General features: G+C 40.1%; 1 long non-coding RNA gene across 1 annotated transcript; it reads right to left on the bottom strand.

Annotated features, from left to right (window-relative positions):
* Positions 1–2,632: 2,632 nt before the first annotated feature.
* On the bottom strand, positions 2,633–11,029 carry LOC133558863 (uncharacterized). Its single transcript, XR_009808045.1, has 3 exons — positions 10,737–11,029; positions 10,290–10,427; positions 2,633–3,023 (listed from the first exon to the last, which is right to left on the bottom strand). It is a non-coding gene; the product is annotated as an uncharacterized LOC133558863 (long non-coding RNA).
* Positions 11,030–20,946: the final 9,917 nt, after the last annotated feature.

Raw genomic sequence — 20,946 nt, 5'->3', positions numbered from 1 at the left:
AAACAGGAAGTGCCACCAGGAACTAAGGAAGTCAAACACCAACAGAATATGATACAAAGACGGAACAAAACCAGAATAAGACATGACCTGGGCAGCGGATCATGACATAAAATAGTTTAAAACCAATGAAGTGCACTTTTGTGCATGATGTCACACAAGATATTTCAATAACTGTCAAATAAAAATGGGCTGCAGAACAGGAAATCAAATAGTGTTTGTCCTTTGCTATGTGGTAGGTTCCTGCGGACGTTATTAAATTCTGTTGTTGACTATTTTTTTTTCATACGATCTGGAAAAGGTTACTTGGGCATTTTGTGGGTCTGGCTCTGAACGGAGATGTTGGGATGCAGTTTCAAGCTCTCTACATTCTCTTTTTCAAATGATGCTACAAATTAGCAGTAGGTGTTACTTTTTGTAACACCGATTTTGCCGCATACTTCTTCGACATATTCCCGCCTGAAGCCAAATCACCGCCAGACGATGGACCCCCTGCTGTTTTTCTTAGGAACTTATTCTTCCTTCATTCGTTACCAGATTGGCACCTTCTTTCTCTCGTATTACCACTTGCACCTGACCGCTAGCATCACGCCTCATGTTACCCATGCCGCTACCTCTCATGCGAGAGGGTGTTTCCAACCATTTTTACCTTTGTAAAACGGGCTCAATAATAGAGAATGTATGATATCTCCGGATTGGGGAGGAGATCTTCTCCCAAGCGGAGGAGTTCTAGTACCTCAGAGTCTTGTTGACGAGTGAGGGAAGAGTGGATGGTGAAGTCGACTTTCAAAACCGATACCAATATTTTCCGATAAGCAGATGATGTGGTCCTGATGGCTTCATCTGGCCAGGATCTTCAGCTCTCACTGGATCGGTTCGCAGCCGAGTGTGAAGCGACCGGGATGAGAATCAGCACCTCCAAGTCCGAGTCCATGGTTCTCGCCCGGAAAAGGGTGGAGTGCCATCTCCGGGTTGGGGAGGAGACCCTGCCCCAAGTGGAGGAGTTCAAGTACCTCAGAGTCTTGTTCACGAGTGAGGGAAGAGTGGATCGTGAGATGGACAGGCGGATCGGTGCGGCGTCTTCAGTAATGCGGACGTTGTATCGATCCGTTGTGGTGAAGAAGGAGCTGAGCCGGAAGGCAAAGCTCTCAATTTACCAGTCGATCTACGTTCCCATCCTCACCTATGGTCATGAGCTTTGGGTTATGACTGAAAGGATAAGATCACGGGTACAAGCGGCCCAAATGAGTTTGGGTCTCTCCCTTAAAGATAGGGTGAGAAGCTCTGCCATCCGGGAGGAACTCAAAGTAAAGCCGCTGCTCCTCCACATGGAGAGGAGCCAGATGAGGTGGTTCGGGCATCTGGTCAGGATGCCACTGGAACGTCTCCTTAGGGAGGTGTTTCGGGCATGTCCGACCTGTAGGAGGCCACGGGGAAGACCCAGGACACGTTGGGAAGACTATGTCTCCCGGCTGGCCTGGGAATGCCTCAGATCCCCCGGGAGGAGCTGGATGAAAGTGGCTGGGGAGAGGGAAGTCTGGGCTTCTCTGCTTAGGCTGCTGCCCCCGCAACTTGACCTCAGATAAGCAGAACAAGATGGATGTATTTTAACAAAAATGTCACCCCTAAAACCTTGAGCCCCCATTGACTTTCTATGCATTTTAACCGGGTTAAACTTTCTTAATATTCCTAACATGACAATAAGACTTCTACCACTGAAATAGTCCTAACAAGACCTGCCTGATAATACCGCTGTCCTAAAATGCATCCATTTTGAGAAGTTTACACACAAGCTGCACGGTGCCAGCGCCCCTCAGCGTAGCTCCACCCTCGCCCAGCGGCTGTGGGAAAGTGTGGTGTTAACGCGACACCAGCCTAAATGCTGCATTTTTGCGTGTGCGGAATTCTCATGTCGGGAAAACAAGGCGGCGTGTACGTCGGCGCTCGCCCCGTGGCCAAACCGCACCGTGTTTAAATCATTTGGGCTTAATTGCTTTTTAACGAGGCTGCCTACCGCGCTGACATTCTGCGTTAACGCTGTGCACGCCGGACGAAGTCTGGCTGCTGTGAGGTTGTGTGTGTGTGTGGGGGGGGGTGTAATGTCATGTGACGTTGCAAAAAAGTGGTAGAGCTGTGCGCCTGAATGGATGCCCGGGATGGAGATAAGACCACGTGACACGGCACCGGCGCAGGTCTACTCGCAGTCACAAAGGCGGTCATTAGGAGGGCCAGACAGTTTTACCACACGCCCAAAAACATTCTGTGTCTTTTTGAAAATGACAAGGTGCAGGCGCAGAAATGACTCCAAATACTAAAACGCGTAGTTGGGGGGGGAAACATCATCGCAGACAATTTTTTAATATCCTCAAATTAACTTGAAAGCCAGGTCCCCGAAAATAGCGACGTCTGCGGCCGGCGGCTGCCTATTTTTGCGCAGCCTGCCTCCTAAATAGCGGCGGGAAATGAGGAGTTGATGACGGACCTGAACATACCCTCTGCTTAAGCGGCACCCTCTTAAAAATAGGCCCGATCTGCTTGTCCGCCGTAGAGGCCAGTATCATCTTGTCACAGGGACACCCCCCCTTTATCTCAAAATAAAAAAAAAAAAGGAAGCAAAAAAAAAGCGTCGTTTTTTATTTAAAGTAGCTTTTCCCCACACGAATAAGAAGAGTCACTAAAAAGCATCAAGTCTGATACTAAATGTGATTTACGGCTCCTTCGCCGTCCAAGTGCATTACCGGCACCGCCGCTTACAGCTTGTCCCTGTTCAGTGGTTTATTAAAGCCGCACACAAATATGCGACAGGGCCCCAGGGAATGCATGCAAATAGTCATTTTCACCCTGACAGCCTAGACACTTTAATTTATTTCAAAACATACAAAGTATGTTTTTTTAAAGAAAAAAAGAAAAAGCTGTTTGCATCACTTGTTATTTGCAGCCTTGACCTGCATGACGTCACAGCCTCGTCGCTGCTGCGAGCTTTAGGCGCCATCTAGTGGCTGGAAGGGGGAAGCTCTAGCTTTGCACTGTAAAAAAAGGAAAGAAAAAAGAAGAACTTATTTATTATATGACATTACTGCACTTGCAAATTGAAATATTATAAAAAGAATAATTATATTAATACACTAATATACTCCCTTTTATATGGGGTTCAAACTAACAATTTTTAAGTATAAAACAATTATTATTGTAATAAATAAACACATGCAAAGTGTATCAAAAATAATTTACAATGTGATTAATTAATTCAGGGGTGTCAAACTGGTTTTCATTGAGGGCCACATCGCAGTTATGGTTGCCCTCAGAGGGCCAATTTTAAAAATGAGTAATATATGAATATACATTATATATAAATAATACATAAAAAAATATAGATTTTTTTTCATAAGCTGCAAAAAAATATTTGAATTTTACCTTAAAAACTTGCAGCTCAGTCACCAGAATTTGACAAAGCAGTATTTTTTTTAAAAGGTATAAAACAAATTAATACATGGAAAAACAATATGTATATATAAATAATACATAAAAAATGATTTTTTTACATAAACTGCAAAAAAATAAAAAATATTTGAATTTTACTTTAAAAAACTGGCAGCTCAGTCACCAGAATTTTAAAAAGCAGTGTTTTTTTTTTTTTTACAGCGTATAAACAAATTTAATACATGGAAAAACAATATATATGTATATATATATATATATATATATATATATATATATATATATATATATATACATACATATGATACATATGAAATATATTTTTTTTACATAAGTTGCATAAAAATATTTGAATTTGACTTTAAAAACTGGCAGCTCAGTCACCAGAATTTAAAAAACAGTTTTTAATTTTTGATTTTTTACAACGTATAATACAATGTAATACATGGAATAACAATTTGTATGTATAAATGATACATAAATATATATATATATTTTTACATAAGCTGCAAAAAAATTTGGAATTTTATTTTAAAAACTGGCAGCTCATTCACCAGAATTTTACAAAGCAGTGTTTTTTTACAACATATAAAAAAAATTAATACATGGAAAAACAATATGTATATATAAATATAAAATATATATATATATATATATTTACATAAGCTGCAAAAAATATTAGATTTTTACTTTAAAAACTGGCAGCTCAGACACCAGAATTTTACAAAGCAGTGTTTTTTTAGAACGTATAAAAAAATGGAATGCATGGAAAAACAATATGTACATATAAAAAATACATAAAAAATTTAAAAATGTTTACATAAGCTGCAAAAAAAATAGAATTTTACTTTAAAAACTGGCAGCTCAGTCACTAGAATTTTACAAAACAGTGTTTTTTTACAACATATAAAACAATGGAATACATGGAAAAACAATACCACTGTTTTAGCAGTAAATATAATATATATAATAATATAATATATAAAAAAAATATATATTTTTACATTAGCTGCACAAAAAAAATTGAATTTTACTTTAGAAACTGGCAGCTCAGTCACCAGAATTTTAAAAAGCCGTTTTGTTTTTTTTTTTCGTTTTTTTTTACAACATATAATAAGATTTACTACATGGAAAAACAATATGTATATATGAATAATACATAATTTTATTATATTTTTTTCTTTACATAAACTGCAAAATATATTTGAATTTTACTTGAAAACTGGCAGCTAAGTCACCAGAATTTTACAAAGCAGTGTTTTTTTACAACGTACAAAAAAATGGAATACATGGAAAAACAATATGTATATATAAAAAATACATAAAAAAATATTTTTTTTACATAAGCTACAATAAAATTTGAATTTTACTTTAATAACTGGCAGCTAAGTCACCAGAATTGTACAAAGCAGCGTTCTTTTTTTTTACAACGTAAAAAAAATTGAATACATGGAAAAATAATACCACTGTTTTTAGCAGTAAATTTAAACAAAGCTGCCAGTTTGTTTTTTTTACCGTAAAATCTTGTAAATTTTTTTTTTTTTACGTTTTAGTGTCTTGCTGTACATGGAAGGAATACAAAAAAAAAACAGTACCAAAGTAAATTTTACGGTTAAAAAACACTCAGTCGGCGGATTTTAACTATAAAATCCTTTGTCCATTTTACAGTTTACAATTTGATTGATCATTTGTTTTGGAATCATAAGTCAAGTCGATATTTAAGTGCAGTATTTATCTTTATTTTAACAAAAAATATTTTGGGGAATACAGAATATAACATGTTGATAATATGTTATTGTAAAAGATATGCAATTGCAGGCAACACATGAGTCTTAATGTCAAAAAGGGAAAGAACAATTATATTTAGTAAGAAACATAACATATATTATTTCCAGGCTTTCGAGGGTCACATCAAATATTGTAGTGGGCCAGATTTGACAGCTGTGAATTCATTAAAATACTTTCACAATTTTACTTTAAAACCTACTAATATTAACTTTATTATTAATACCATTTTGAAGAAGATGGGTAGATGGATGGATGGACAAACAGTTACAGGCTTTTGGGAAAAAATGTAATAAATATAGGTTAATTTCATAGGTAAACCCAGGACATGTTGGGAAGACTATGTCTCCCGGCTGGCCTGGGAACACCTTGGGATCCCCCGGGAGGAGCTGGATGTAGTAGCTGGAGAGAGGAAAATCTGGGCTTCTCTGCTTAGGCTGCAGCCTCCGCAACCCGACCTCGGACAAGCGGAAGAAGATGGAAGGATGGATGTAATTTCATAGTTCAATTTTTAAACTACCGACTTATTTAGCAGTCCATTTAAACTTTTAAATGGACTGCTAAATTAGTCGATCGGTTGCTCTCCGAAACTCAGCATTCATCTTTCCCTCTATCCTGACTAGTCTCCCAGTTCCTGCTGCTGGGAAAAAAAAAAAAAAACACCCCCACAGCATGATGCCGCCATGCACCACTGGAGGGATGATATTGGCATCATTTTCTTTCTGGTGCATTTTGTATACATAATATGTAAATATTACGTATCTTATATTATATAACGAGTCAGACCAAAGACTATAAAAATGGCACTCAGCATCAAGGGTTGGAATTGGGGGTTAAATCACCAAAAATGATTCCCGGGCGTGGCCACCGCTGCTGCTCACTGCTCCCCTCGCCTCCCAGGGGGTGATCAAGGGGATGGGTAAATGCAGAGGACATATTCCACCACACCAAGTGTGTGTGACAATCATTGCTACTTTAACTTTAACATTTTTACTCTACTTTAGACATTTTGTTTTCACCCTCTTCTTGTGCCCTTTTTGCTCGTTACTCTTTCCATCCTTTGTGACTGAGTTACTGTGTGGAGAAATTTCCCTTCCGGATCAATACAGTTTGTCTAAGTCAGTTTTGGCAAACTCCAAAAGACTCCAGGCTTTAATTGCTGCATCGACAAAGGCTGTAAAAAATACTTGTGTTCATGTGGTTTTTGATGGTGATGATGGGGTATTGTTTGTAGAATTTTGAGGACATTTTGGAGTTCGGCTGTGACATAAAACAATGTGACTACTTTCTGGATGCACTGCAGACTTGCCAGGCAACCTTACTAGTAAACAAGGATGTGCTTGAGGTAGTGACGGCTAAAGTGTCATCTGGAAAGAAACTGCAGGCCTCCACGGGTATAAAACATTTTTTTTTAAAAGAAAGAAAAAAAAAGGTGAGAGTTGAATCGATCAGTGGGGGGAAAAGATGAAGGAAGAACAAGAGCTGAAGTCTGCAAGCCCCACAGAGGATTTGCGCCAATATATACATATTTTTTTTAAAGGAATTGATTTTAGTACGGTTAATCACGTTATTGCCCGAGGGAAGTCTTGATGAGTTTAACATCGACTGCAAGACTTTAAAACACTGCAGCATCTTTTAAAAAAAAAACCCTCTGAGTGACCAGAGTGTGGATTTGAAGACACAATATAACTGAATCATGTGATCATTACCTATTGATGCTTAAAGGGGAACATTATCACAATTTCAAAAGGGTTAAAAACAATAAAAATCAGTTCCCAGTGGCTTGTTGTATTTTTTGAAGTTTTTTTCAAAATTTTACCGGTCTCGGAATATCCCTAAATAAAGCTTTAAAGTGCTTGATTTTCGCTCTCTGCGATGCCACTATCCATTTCCCTGTGACGTCACACAGTGCTCCCAATGTAAACAAACAATAGCAGATACCACAGCAAGATATAGCGACATTAGCTCGGATTCAAACTCGGATTTCAGCGACTTAAGCGATTCAAGCATGTATTGAAACAGATGGTTGGAGTATGAAAGTATTGAAGAAGAAACTGAAGCTATTGAGCGAATAGCTATTGACGCTATTCATAGCCATAGCATGGCCGAATAGCTGCGTTAGCATCGCCGGTAAAATGTGCGGACCAAACGATCAGGACTTTCGCATCTTTTGACACTGGAGCAACTTAAATCCGTCGATTGGTAAGTGTTTGTTTCGCATTAAATGTGAGTGGAAGGAAACGTAATATAGTTGCAAATGCATCTGCAGGTTATCCATACATCTCTGTGCCATGTCTGCTTTAGCATCGCCGGTAAATAGCATGTTAGCGTCGATTAGCGTAGCATGTTAGCATCGATTAGGTGGCAGTCAACATCAACAAAACTCACCTTTGTGATTTCATTGACTATCGTTGCAAATGCATCTGCAGGTTATCCATACATCTCTGTGCCGTGTCTGCTTTAGCACCGCCGGTAAATAGCATGTTAGCGTCGATTAGCGTAGCATGTTAGCATCGATTAGCTGGCAGTCAACATCAACAAAACTCACCTTTGTGATTTTGTTGACTTAATGGTTGCAAATGCATCTGCAGGTTATCCATACATCTCTGTGCCATGTCTGCTTCAGCACCGCCGGTAAATAGCATGTTAGCATCGATTAGTGTAGCATGTTAGCATCGATTAGCTGGCAGTCAACATCAACAAAACTCACCTTTGTGATTTTGTTGACTATTGTTGCAAATGCATCTGCAGGTTATCCATACTATTCTGTGCCATGTCTGCCTTAGCATCGCCGGTAAATAGCATGTTAGCATCGATTAGCTGGCAGTCAACATCAACAAAACTCACCCTTGTGATTTCGTTGATTATAGTTGCAAATGCATCTGCAGGTTATCCATACTATTCTGTGCCATGTCTGCCTTAGCATCGCCGGTAAATAGCATGTTAGCATCGATTAGCTGGCAGTCAACATCAACAAAACTCACCTTTGTGATTTCGTTGATTATAGTTGCAAATGCATCTGCAGGTTATCCATACATCTCTGTACCATGTCTGCTTTAGCACCGCCGGTAAATAGCATGTTAGCGTCGATTAGCATAGCATGTTAGCATCGATTAGCTGGCAGTCAACATCAACAAAACTCACCTTTGTGATTTTGTTGACTTAATGGTTGCAAATGCATCTGCAGGTTATCCATACATCTCTGTGCCATGTCTGTCTTAGCATCGCCGGTCAAATGTGGAGACACTCTGGCACATTCAATGGGGGTCTGGTGGCAGACACTTTGGCATCTTGGGGCCAGTGGTGCAACTTGAATCCCTCCCTGTTAGTGTTGTTACACCCTCCGACAACACACCCACGAGGCATGATGTCTCCAAGGTTCCAAAAAATACTCAAAAAAAGGGAAAATAACGGAGCTGAGACCCGGTGTTTGTAATGTGAAAATGAAAATGGCGGGTGTGTTACCTCGGCGGCGTCACATTCTGACGTCATCGCCTCCAGCTCGATGACCAGAAAGGCGTTTAATTCGCCAAAATTCACCCATTTAGAGTTCGGAAATCGGTTCAAAAAATATATGGTCTTTTTCTGCAGCATCAAGGTATATATTGACGCTTACATAGGTCTGCTGATAATGTTCCCCTTTAACACTCAGGGTTTGACACCATGACGTCAACAAAAAAAACAAAAACCCTGCACAATACCATGTGTGTCCACTAAGGGAAATGTTGAGTCAACTCTTAGCAAAAGGAGTCACATCATTATGTACAACTGCACATATATTGACAGTATATTGAAGCACAGTACGTCTGACTATGGTATCTGTAATGCTCCCACAATCCATGAAGCGGTGCGACTACACAGCTTACCAAAAGTCGTACTCAAAGCATTTTGACCGATCCGCGTTAAACAATTCATGCTAGCGGGTCCATGACGAGGACCTCTGTTTTGTTTGATCTCCCGTTTTACTGCCCTGTGACCACCAACGTGATTCTACTTCAAGAATATATGGATTATTGTGTGCAATCATATTGGGAGGTGGTTCTAATATTTTAAACTTCCAATACATGAATTCTACACTTTGCGTCACTAGAGAAATAGTGCTATATAAATGTAATTCGATGTACTTCACTTTGTTATAAACTTATTAGTCATACATCATCACAATAATACAAATATGATAAAACTTTTAGTAGATAATAGGCAAATAAATAAAAATATAAATATATAAAAAAATACAAATTTGAATTTGAGTATAATTGAAAATGTAAACAAGGAGAAATTTATATCCATTTTCTACTGCTTGTCCCTTATATGGAAAATGTAATTGCTTTTGTATTCTCATCTGCACCAAAATATAGCATGCTTTCTCTTTTGGGTATAAAAAGAAAATACTAAAAAATTTTCTCATTATTAATTACACTCTATATCTACTATATATATATACATATATATATATATATATGTGTGGGAAAAATCACAAGACTACTTCGTCTCTACAGAACTGTTTCATGAGGGGTTCCCTCAATCATCAGATTTTATATATATATATATATATATATATATATACATATATATATATATATAGCGTGTAAAATATATCAATTGTGTTATTTCTACTTTTCCTTTTTTTTTTTTTACCTGGTCAAGAATACATTGTACATATATATATATTTTTATGAAATAACTACTGTTTCTAATAATTTCATAAAAAAGTAATTTCTAAATAATTAATTATTAAACACAAATGGCAGTAATATGCCATTAATATTTTAATTAGTATTCATTTTAATATTAAATAAAAAAAGGTTGTGTATGAATGAGGTTTTATTAAAAGCCTTCACTCGGTAAAATTATTGCATTTTTTTTTCTTTACTCTGACAGTCTGATGCAAGATTATGCACAAAAATGTAAGTCAAATAATATAAACATTTTAATACATATAAAAAAATTAAAATCGGTTTTAAGATTGTTTGTACCATTTTACCAATTTGTGTTACTTAAATGAAAAAGAAAAAATGCAATAGCAATATAACTTTCATAAAAACCTCCCAGACAGGGTTTAGGTGTACCTAATAAAGAGGCTGAATGTCCCGAGTCGCCCAAAAAGAGGATCTGAGGAGAACACTCGCACACGTCAGCATTCACTGCTCTCCTCCTCTGGCGTGCCAACGAAGCTCCGAATTAGGATTTGACTTCAGTACGTTTACCTAAAAAAAAAGGAGCACGTTAATGAAAAGAAGCAGACATGGAAGTATCAAAGAAATGAGCTGACAGCAGATGCTGTGTTTGCCTTAAAAGAGGAGCACGCATCCTCTGAAGTGGCTCTGCTGCTAATAACAGAGCAGGCCTGCAGACGCTGCAAAGCATGATGGGAATACTTCAAAGCTGAGGAGGAAGTCCGGTAAATATTCACTTAAGTGGAGTCACACAAGTCGAAACAAAGATGGAAGATGATAAACACTCATACTTTGTTTATGTGTTTATATATATTTATATATATGAAAAAGGAGGATCACCTCAAATCATCAGCCCATCGGGTCTTGGGCTGTAGAGGTTCTTCGGACCACCACACACTGCCAGGAGCGCCAGGAATTTCAGGGTATAAGACTGTCTTATCTTCATAAAAAGCTGCAAAGTGTCTTTGTCTGGTGCGTCCACTCAGCAGCACATCCAACCCCGACTACCCGTCTCATCACGGCTGCTGCTAATGAAGGCGACAGGCGATTAGAACACAAAGCCCGCCTGGGGCCATCCACGCACCTGTCGCTGTCTTCGAGGCCGATCCTGGCAACATCCCGTAACTGCGACAGGCACACAGGCCACGCCTCCCTCCACAGGCGCATTTGGGTGTTCCAACAGGACAATGACCCCAAAGGAATGGCTAAAACAGGCTAGAATGAAGGTTTTAGAATGGCCTTCCCAAAGTCCTGACTTAAACGTGTGGACAATGCTGAAGAAACAAATCCATGTCAGAAAACCAACACATTTAGCTGAACTGCACCAATTTTTCTCAAGAGGAGTGGTCAAAAATTCCAGCAGAAGCTTGTGGATGGCTACCAAAAGTCTCTTATTGCAGTGAAACTTGCCAAGGGACATGTAAGCAAATATTAACATTGCTGTATGTATACTTTTGACCCACAATAAATTCATAAAAGAACCAAACTTCATGAATGTTTTTTTTGTGACCAACAAGTATGTGCTCCAATCATTCTATCACAAAAAAATAAGAGTTGTAGAAATGATTGGAAACTCAAGACAGCCATGACATGATGTTCTTTACAAGTGTACGTAAACTTTTGACCACACCTGTATATATAAGTGTGTGTATGTATGTATATACAAACACTATATTGCCGAAAGTATTTGGCCACACCTCCAAATGATGAGAATCAGGCGTCCTAATCACTTGGTATAAAAACCATCACTTAGGCATGGAGACTGTTTCCACAAAACATTTGTGAAATAATGGGCCGCTTTCAGTGATTTCCAGCGTGGAACTTTCACAGGATGCCAGCTGTGCAACAAAATCTAGTCGTGAAATTTCCTCGCTCCTAAATATTCCAAAGTCAACTTTATTATACAAAAAGGGAATTTAGGGAACAACAGCAACTCAGCCACCAAGTGGTAGGCCACATAAACTAACAGAAAGGGGTCAGACTTTCTGCACAGTCAGTTGCTACAGAGCTCCAAACGTCATGTTACCTTCCAATTAGTACGCAGAGAGCTTCGTGGAATGGGTTTTCCATGGCCGAGCAGCTGTATCTAAGCCATACATCACCAAGTCCAATGCAATGTGTGGAATGCAGTGTTGTAAAGCACGTTGTCTGCCTTTTATGGACTGATGAGTCACGCTTTTCCATCTGGCAATCTGATGGACCAGTCTGGGTTTGGAGGTTGCCAGGAGAACGCTACATTTCGGACTGCATTGTGCCGAGTGGGAAATTTAGTGGAGGAGGAATTATGGTGTGGGGTTGGCCTTTCAGGAGTTGGGCTTGGCCCTTTAGATCCAGTGAAAGGAACTTTGAATGCTCCAGGATATCAAAACATTTTGGACAATTCCATGGGATGGTACTTCAAGTTTGTATGTGAAGTAAAAGTAGGTGGCCAAATTCTTTTGGCATTATAGTGCGTGCGTGCGTGCGTGCGTGTGCGTGTGTGTGTGTGTTTGTCAATACTTGGACTAAGGGGTGGTTGTTTTCCCGAGATGCAAGTGAACTTGGACCGGAGTTGGCATGAAGGTAAAAATATATTTTATTTGAACACAATAATTGCCCCCAAAAAAAAGGCAAACAAAAGGCACGCACAATGTCGGTACAAAAACTTGGCTGTGTAAACAAAACTCGCACTAAGGCAAAACTATGAACATCACACAAAAACTTGCACTGTGGCATAAATTACGAGAAAACTTACTTTGGAACAGAACGAGAACGGGACATGGATCATTGCCATGGATTACAAAGTGCGTAGCAGGTGATGGAGGGTGATGTTGCCAGGACGAAGAACAGAAACAGACAGGCTTAAATAATACTGTGGTGATTAGTCAAAACAGGTGTCAGACATGAGGACAGGTGACAACTAATGAGTTGTTATTGTAACAAAACAAACCAGGAAGTGCAAAAACAGGAACTGACTGTCCAAAAAACAAAACATAATCACACAGACATGACAGTGTTCTGGCAATGCTAACTTAATGGGGACATCACTCTGTTTACACAGTCACCTTTAGGGGACTTCTGACAGTATGGGGACAAAACAAACAGGTCTTCTAAAGGGACACCTTTTTACATGATAGTCAGATCCATTCTGAAGATACCTAAGTGATTTTTAAGCTTTGGCCCATAAAACATGTTTACTGGTTAGTTTGAGTGCGAGATATTTGCACAGCAGCCCCCTCGTCGGGCTCTAGCTGGTACTGCACTCGCTCTGCTCACACTTCTTCCATGCATAGTTAATCACTTTTTATTTTTATTTGTCCTTAGTAGTCACGTACAAATTTGTGTGGATAATGCAAAATTATTTAAATGTGGTCCCCATGAACCATATTAACTCTTTTTCCCCAGGGTCCCCAGTAAGTCTGATCCAGGGTCCCCAGTAAGTCTGATCCAGGGTCCCCAGTAAGTCTGATCCAGGGTCCCCACAAAGTCTGATCCAGGGTCCCCACAAAGTCTGATCCAGGGTCCCCACAAAGTCTGATCAGCACATGACTTCATCAATTCAGAGATTTAAAGTTGGTATGAGCTAACTGGGCAGTAGCCTTTCTACCTCTTTTTTTATGCCTCTACAACCTGTAGAAAGGTATAGCTCGGTTGGTAGAGTGGCCGTGCCAGCAACTTGAGGGTTCCAGGTTCGATCCCTGCTTCTGCCATCCTAGTCACTGCCATTGTGTCCTTGGGCAAGACACTTTACCCACCTGCTCCCAGTGCCACCCACACTGGTTTAAATGTAACTTAGATATTGGGTTTCACTATGTAAAGTGCTTTGATTCACTAGAGAAAAGGCGCTATGTAAAAATAATTCACTTCACTAGTAAGGGTAGTCCCCACAAGTCATGATCAAAACCTTGGTCCCCATTCCAAATGATAACCAGTGTGTGTGTGTGTGTGTGTGTGTGTGAACGTTCGTTCGCCCAAAAATGTCGCAAATCGAGGTGTTGGTGTCATGATCCACTACTTGGATCATGTCATATTCTGTTTTTGTTCCGTTTTTTCAAATCCTGTTTAGGATTTGTCTCCCTTAGTTCCTGGTGGCACTTCCTGTTTGTTTCCGTTGCCATAGTCACGTATTAGTGTCACCTGCATCTTGTTTTTCACGCGCACCTGCTCTGTGATTATCTCCTTTATTTAAGCCTGCCCTTTTTATTCATGCAGTCTCGCAGTCTAGTTTGTATTTGATGCAACAGGTGTCGTCGCTGACTCCCGCTTGTGGTAAAAGACTTTATGCACTTGTTAGCTCCCATGCTATTCTGTTGCATGTCCCTAGCTCACATGCTAGCGCTTTTTGTTCTTTCTAGCTCCCAAGCTAGTTCTGTTTATTTTGTCCGTAGTGCCTTGTGCAAGTGTTTTTGTTCTTAGTTTGTTCTTTGGTATAAATAAATCATTTCTTACCTTCACGCTGTGTCTTATGTATTACTGCATCAACGAGAGAACACACCCGCATCACCACAATGCCAGCAAAGTGTCACAGTTGGTAAATGGAGTTTCCACTGTCTTGTCATCCAGGAGCCTACCGAAAGTGAAAGTGGCAACAGTAGTTTAGGTTTACAGGAAATTACCTTTCCCTGCTCATGCAAGAGCTGTTTTTTTTTTTTTAGCACATGTATTCAGCATTTTTAAAGCTACATGGGGTAGATTAGTTATGCTTAATCACTCGCAAATACCAACAAAGTACCAGGATTATACAACCCCCGAAAGCAAATGCTATCTCTTGTGTGCAGCGTAGCGTGAAGAACCTCACCTGAGGGTTTTCTCTGGAAAATTCTACCATTCGTCTTCATAAATATTTGCTGTCAAAGGTGTTGGAATCCAGCACATGTAAAGGGAGGCAACACTGGTTTGCAACTATAGAGGTTGTGTGGAGGTTGCCCTCCCGTGGGTTCCTCAGACCACCAAATACTGCCAAAAGAGCCCGGGTCAGAGTTGTAGCACTGTTATATTTTCAGAAGTTCCTGCAGGGGTTTTGCTTTCCTCTCCGTCTCTCTCGCTCTTGCTCCAGCTCCAACAACCTGTCTCCTCCCGGCTGCTGCTAAAAAGGCGACAGGTGATTAGATAACAAGGCCCACCTGGGCCAACTACGCACCTGTTGCTGTCTTTGAGGCCGGTCCTAACACTCCCTGTTCCGCAGCAGGTCGGTAGGCCACGCCCCCCTCCACATACCTCCACCGCCAGATGGACAGCACAATGGTATGACTATATACAAACGAACAAAAGACACTAACTGTGGCAGAAAACAAACCAAAAACGTACGTGCTATGGACAGAACAACAAACAGCGTGGCAAGGCATGAAGGTAGATGAGGGACAGGTAGGTGCGTGGTAATATGGGTAAGGTAGGTAAGGTATGTAAAGTTGCCAGGACGAAGACAGAAACATAATGGCTTAAATAATGACTATGATAATGATTAGCAGGTGTGAGAACGTGACTTGGAGACAAAGTGGAAATCAATGAGTTGGCACGGAGATGAAAACAAACTAGGAAGTCCAAAAAACAAAACAAAACATGACCAAACATGACAAAAACAAAACATGATTTACAGGCGTGACACTTAACCTTTTTACCTTTGAAATTCCTTCCTCTTCTTACCTGACAATTTAAATCAATGTTCAAGTATTTTTTTTATTGTAAAGAATAATAAATACATTTTAATTTAATTCTTAATTTTAGCTTTTGTTTTTTTGACGAAGAATATTTGTGAAATTTTTCTTCAAACTTTTTATGATTAAAATAAAATAACACAAATATTTCTTTGTTAGAAATATAGCTTGGTCCAATTTGTTATATATTCTAACAAAGTGCAGATTGGATTTTAACCTATTTAAAACATGTCATCAAAACTCTAAAATTAGTCTTAATCAGGAAAAATTACTAATGATGTTCCATAAATATATTTTTTTATTTTTTCAAAAAGATTCAAATTAGCTAGTTTTTCTCTTCTTTTTTTGTTTGAATTTTAAAGAGTCAAAATATATTTATAAAAATAGTTATCTGTTTCTATATATATTTATTGTAAGAAATCATTAAGATGATCAGTGTTTTCACAAAGATAAACATCATTAATTATTAATAAAAACATAGAGTTAAAGGTAAATTGAGCAAATTGGCTATTTCTGGCAATTTATTGAAGTGTGTATCAAACTGGGAGCCCTTCGTACTAATCAGTACCCAAGAAGTAGCTCTTGGTTTCTGTTTGAATAATTATGTATATCAATCAATGTTTACTTATATAGCCCTAAATCACTAGTGTCTCAAAGGGCTGCACAAACCACCACGACATCCTCGGTAGGCCCACATAAGGGCAAGGAAAACTCACACCCAGTGGGACGTCGGTGACAATGATGACTATGAGAACATGATACTGTGAAAGATCAATCCATAATGGATCCAACACAGCAGCGAGAGTCCCGTTCACAGCGGAGCCAGCAGGAAACCATTCCAAGAGGAGGCTGATCAGCAGCGCAGAGATGTCCCCAGCCGATACACAGGCGAGCAGTACATGGCCACCGGATCGGACCGGACTCCCTCCACCAAGGAGAGTGGGACATAGAAGAAAAAGAAAAGAAACGGCAGATCAACTGGTCTAAAAAGGGAGTCTATTTAAAGGCTAGAGCATACAAATGAGTTTTAAGGTGAGACTTAAATGCTTCTACTGAGGTAGCATCTCGAACTGTTACCGGGAGGGCATTCCAGAGTACTGGAGCCCGAAATGAAAAAGCTCTACAGCCCGCAGACTTTTTTTGGGCTTTGGGGATCACTAATAAGCCGGAGTCCTTTGAACGCAGATTTCTTGCCGGGACATATGGTACAATACAATCGGCAAGATAGGATGGAGCTAGACCGTGTAGTATTTTATACGTAAGTAGTAAAACTTTAAAGTCACATCTTAATTGATTGATTGATTGATGTATATATTATCATCATAACTATATGCTTAAGGGCCGTTACTATAAAGTATTGTTAATTTGTGTTGAAGGGTTTATTCTGTATTTGTGCAGAGTTAGCAATCTGAGAGATTGCTAGCCTTTCTTTTGCATGAGTGTTCTGTTCAGATACCACCTGCTGACTGCCAAGGCCAAACTTTGTGTTCTGGGACCAGCACAAGAAGAGACTGGGCGATAGCACCGAGTGTCAACATATTTGCAATTTTGTATTATCTTATCTTGTCGAGTCCACTCCCCCCTTTTCCCTTAGTCACAAAGATGTCATAGGGATTTCCTTAATAAATACAGGAGGCACGCGGACTGTGCTTTAGAACGTTGTTTGGATCTGTAACTAGAGTACAGCCCTAAACAGGTGTCTCCTCGTGAGCTCTATTTAACTCTGTGTCTGCTTGGTTCCTTGCTTCTTGTCTGATTAATAGATGTCACCAGTGTTTGAACCTGCTGTAGATAGTGTTAGACATTCTTACTTATTTTTTAAACTGAAACTATTTGTTTGTAGAAGACTGTAGTTAATAATTCCTCTTTTATGTTGCCAAGTTGTGATGAAACAGTCCAAAGCCAGCAGCTACTTTGCAGCCATCTCCAGTGAGCCAGGCTGCAAAGTAGATCATCTCGGTTCTGGAGACGCCAGCGAAGCCTGACTTGCTTCTCTTCAGTCTTCCTGGCCCGGGTGCAGGATGTGTTCAGTGAAGGTTGTCACACAAACGACTGGTAAATTCTTAATTCAGGTATTTGAAGGCGAGCCGCCATGCCGGGGTGGTGGGAAGAAGGTTCCCTCATGACCTAGTTCCAGCTCTGCTCTTTAAGCGAGGTGCGTCGTTGTTCCTGCCGCGTCTCTCAACTTCAGCTCTAAAAAGGTCTCTGCCGACTTGATTGACACATCTGTGGGTTTTGATTGACGGCTGGATGAAAGGGGAAGCGTCGTCGTCGACATGTTGGATGTGTCACTCTCGCGTCAACGGGGTCGGCTCCGGAATTGCAATGTTTGTTTGTTTTCCAGCGTGTGTGTTGACGCTTGAAAGGAGTGAGACTTCCCTGCTCAACACTTCCCCGCTGGCACTGCAGCAATGTGCACAAGCCCAAATTTGTCCCCTTTCACACAAAGCTGGCTTTTTTCCATGTCACTCTTCTGCATAAATGGCACCCGCATGGAGAGGAGTAAAGAAATCTGCCAACTTGTGTTAGCTTTCGTACTTTGTGAACACCTGTGTGAGGAAATATTCTGTGAATACCTTATTATACTAAGTTGTGTGTACTAGACATGGGACACTTCTTTTAAATGGCTCTTTTTAAGTGAACATATATATATATATATATATATATATATATATATATATATATATATATGTAGGTGTGGTAAAAATCCCAAGACTACTTCATCTCTACAGAAGTGTTTCATGAGGGGTTCCCTCAATCATCAGGAGATTTTAATGGAAGCATTCACATACAATGGTTTATATAGGGCACAGAGTGGGTGGGTACAAGCAGGCGTAGGGTGTGGTGATTGGCTCATGTGTTACCTAGGAGGTGTTTCCGTCTGTGGGGGCAGGTTGAAATGATTTCACTGCGCTTGTTGAGGGATGACAGATCTGGATGATATATAATAAACAGTTTCTCTTTTAAGAATAGGTTGCATCTTTTATTACCACTGTTGTAAGGTGTGCTGGATGCAAGAATTTGCCATGTTATTGAATATTCAACATTATTGTCTTTGAGGTTCCAAATGTGTTTGCTGAGTTCTGTAGAATTCCGCAAAGTCTGGTTTCTAAAGGAGGCGTTGTGATTATTCCATCTTGTTTTGAACGCTCCTTCGGTTAATCCTACGTACGTGTCGGATGTGTTAATGTCCTTGCGTGTTACCTTTGCTTGGTAAACGACTGATGTCTGTAAGCACCTTCCGTTGAGAGGGCAATCAGGTTTCTTGCGACAGTTACATTCATTATTGGTTTCAGAGTCGTTTAGTCTGGGGGTAGGCAGTCCTTTTGCAATTGCTTTGTTGTGGTTTGGCACATTTGGAACCTCAAAGACAATAATGTTGAATATTCAATAACATGGCAAATTCTTGCATCCAGCACACCTTACAACAGTGGTAATAAAAGATGCAACCTATGCTTTAAAGAGAAACTATTTATTATATATCATCCAGATCTATCATCCCTCAAGAAGCGCAGTGAAATCATTTCAACATGCCGCCACAGACGGAAACACCTCCTAGGTAACACATGAGCCAATCACCACGCCCCTACACCTGCCTGTACCCACCCACTCTGTGCCCTATATAAACCATTGTATGTGAATGCTTCCATTAAAATCTCCTGATGATTGAGGGAACCCCTCATGAAACACTTCTGTAGAGATGAAGTAGTCTTGTGATTTTTCCCACACCTACATATTGTGCTCTACCACGGTATCGAGCACTATTCTCTGGATAATCCAATCAAGATATATATATATATATATATATATATATATATATATATATATATATATATATATATATATATATATGCATGTATACATCATATACAGTGTATATAAAAGCATGTCAAACTATTAGACTACTTCATTGCTGATATGGTTAACTAAAAGAGCAAAAGAAGTTCCCTATTTAGCTGGGTTCTGTACAAAATGCACATTCCAAATGTTGCCAACTTAGGACCATGTGCAACCTTTTATTCAACTTTCACTCTATTGTGCAATTTAAGAAGTCACTTTGAAAAGACTGTCCTCCCAATATTACTAAAGAGAGTCCTTAGATCCAAAACCCAGGGGCCAGGGGCCAGGGGCCAGGGGCCAGGGGCCGGCTTCCACGAGGTGCTCATACCAAGGGAGCTTGTGAGAGTGGCCATAAGGCAGGGTTTCTTAAAAAAAATCACATCATGTACTGACCTGGCGAACCATGAAAAATAACGGCACAAATCGTGAGACTGAAATAAAAAAAATAAATAAAAAAAAATCTGTGTTTTTGTGACAATTGGTAAGTTTTAGGAAACCTGATATAACTAATCAAAGGTGAGGATGAATGTCGGTAAAAACATCTTCATGTTGTCACAGCTGACAGCGATCACGTGGACGTTCCATCTTTCAATATAAAATACACAAAAATAATTTCATATATTTTGAGTTATATATATAAATTTATATATGTAGTTTTATAAACTGTGACAAATGAAAATAGTAAAGCGAAACAATCAAAATATGTATTACTTTGTGATCACGCCTTAACAAGTGATTATATTTTTCAAGTGATAGAATAAAATCAGCAAACGAGTGGAAAAAAAGATGTTCATCCATCCATCCATCCATCCATTTCCTTCCGTTAATCTGAGGTTGTGTCGCGGGGGCAGCAGCCTAAGCAGGGAAGCCCAGACTTCCCTCTCCCCAGCCACTACGTCCAGCTCTTCCCGGGGATCCCCAGGTGTTCCCAGGCCAGCCAGGAGACATAGTCTTCCCAACGTGTCCTGGGTCTTCCCCGTGGCCTCCTACCAGTCGGATGTGCCTGAACACCTCCCTAGAGAGGCATTCAGGTGGCATCCTGACCAGATGCCCGAACCACCTCATCTGGCTCCTCTCCATGTGGAGGAGCAGCGGCTTTACTTTGAGTTCCTCCCGGATGGCAGAGCTTCTCACTCTATCTCTAAGGGAGAGACCCAAACTCATTTGGGCCGCTTGTACCCGTGATCTTATCCTTTCGGTCAGACCCCAAAGCTCATGACCATAGGTGAGGATGGGAACGTAGATCGACCGGTAAATTGAGAGCTTTGCCTTCCGGCTCGGCTCCTTCTTCACCACAACGGATCGATACAGCGTCCGCATTACTGAAGACGCCGCACCGATCCGCCTGTCGATCTCACGATCCACTCTTCCCTCACTCGTGAACAAGACTCCTAGGTACTTGAACTCCTCCACTTGGGGCAGGGTCTCCTACCCAAACTGGAGATGGCACTCCACCCTTTTCCGGGCAAGAACCATGGACTCAGACTTGGAGGTGCTGATTCTCATTCCAGTCGCTTCACACCGATCCAGTGAGAGCAGAAGATCCCGGCCAGATGAAGCCATCAGGACCACATCAT

The sequence above is a fragment of the Nerophis ophidion genome, linkage group LG09 (genome assembly GCF_033978795.1).
Source record: "Nerophis ophidion isolate RoL-2023_Sa linkage group LG09, RoL_Noph_v1.0, whole genome shotgun sequence".
Taxonomy (NCBI): Eukaryota; Metazoa; Chordata; class Actinopteri; order Syngnathiformes; family Syngnathidae; genus Nerophis; species Nerophis ophidion.
This window is presented reverse-complemented; position numbering and strand designations above follow the sequence as displayed.